Source organism: Mastomys coucha, unplaced genomic scaffold, assembly GCF_008632895.1.
Source record: "Mastomys coucha isolate ucsf_1 unplaced genomic scaffold, UCSF_Mcou_1 pScaffold22, whole genome shotgun sequence".
NCBI classification, from domain to species: Eukaryota; Metazoa; Chordata; class Mammalia; order Rodentia; family Muridae; genus Mastomys; species Mastomys coucha.
This window is the reverse complement of record NW_022196905.1, coordinates 115690002-115691453: the sequence shown is the minus strand read 5'-3', so window position 1 is coordinate 115691453 and position 1452 is coordinate 115690002. Positions and strand designations below refer to the sequence as shown.

Sequence of the window (1452 nt, the reverse complement as noted above, 5' to 3'; positions counted from 1 at the left end):
ACTTCCAATTCCCACTGCACCCCATGCCCTCACCCCCACTCCTACCCCACCCTCTACCCCCACTCCTACCCTGTGCCCTCACCCCCACTTCTCTGTGCTTCTAGAGATGAGGCTTGACCACTGAGCTGTCAGCAGAACATATGTTGGCTTGGTGCTTGGAAGAAGGTGGATGGAGGGCCTGCCCCCCTCACCCACAATAGCACCTTCTTACCCCATCCCTGATCCCAGGTCCTAAACTATTTTTAGCCAGTGTTCTATGAAAGCACCAGAAAAGGCAAACTTTGGTTTTTATTTGATTTTTTTTGAGGGGGCAGGACAGGTTCACTCTGCAGTCCTAGAACTTGAAATGTAGACCAGCTTGACTTTGAACTCAGTTACCCTCCTGTCTCTGTTTCATGAGTGCTAGAATTACAAGTGTATGCTACCATGCCCAACTGTGGTTAATTTTCCCCCTACTTTCCTCCTTCTTCATCTCCCTCTTTCTTCTCTCTTTCATTCTTTCTGGGTCTGCTACAGAGCAGGCTGGCCTGAGATTCACTATTCGGCTGAAGCTGGACTTGAACCTTTCAACCCTCCTGCCTTTGCCTACTGAGTTCTTCTGGGTTCATAGTTGTGCACAACTCCACCCAGTTGGTGTTTTTTAAGTTTCTTTAGAAACTCTCATACTGTTCCTTGAACCCTTCTGGGGCAGGACTGGCCTACATTCTCATGAACAATGTAACCAATATTACCTTTAAAAAAACATTTTAAAAAGCTAAGATCCATTTGTTCAGAGGTAGAGGGAAATGAGGACTAAGAGAGCATCCCCACACCTGTCAGTCACACTGTCCCCACACCTGTCAGTCACATTGTCCCCACACCTGTCAGTCACACTGTCCCCACACCTGTCAGTCACTCTGTCTCCACACCTGTCAGTCACATTGTCCCCACACCTGTCAGTCACACTGTCTCCACACCTGTCAGTCACATTGTCCCCACACCTGTCAGTCACACTGTCTCCATACCTGTCAGTCACACTGTCTCCACACCTGTCAGTCACATTGTCCCCACACCTGTCAGTCACACTGTCTCTGCACCTGTCAGTCACACTGTCCCTGCACCTGTCAGTCACACTGTCCCTGCACCTGTCAATCACATTGTCCCCACACCTGTCAGTCACACTGTCCCCACACCTGTCAGTCACTCTGTCTCCACACCTGTCAGTCACTCTGTCTCCACACCTGTCAGTCACATTGTCCCTGCACTTGTCAGTCACATTGTTCCCGCACCTGTCAGTCACATTGTCTCCACACCTGTCAGTCACACTGTCCCCACACCTGTCAGTCACACTGTCCCCACACCTGTCAGTCACTCTGTCTCCACACCTGTCAGTCACACTGTCCCCACACCTGTCAGTCACACTGTCTCCACACCTGTCAGTCACACTGTCCCCACACCTGTCAGTCACACTGT

The 1452-nt window shown here is 50.4% G+C and overlaps 1 protein-coding gene across 4 annotated transcripts in view; it reads left to right on the top strand.

Moving 5' to 3' along the window:
- Positions 1-1452, top strand: part of Ccdc63 (coiled-coil domain containing 63) — a 32630-nt gene that overhangs the window by 13820 nt on the left and 17358 nt on the right. The gene's annotated exons all lie outside the window — the stretch shown is intronic.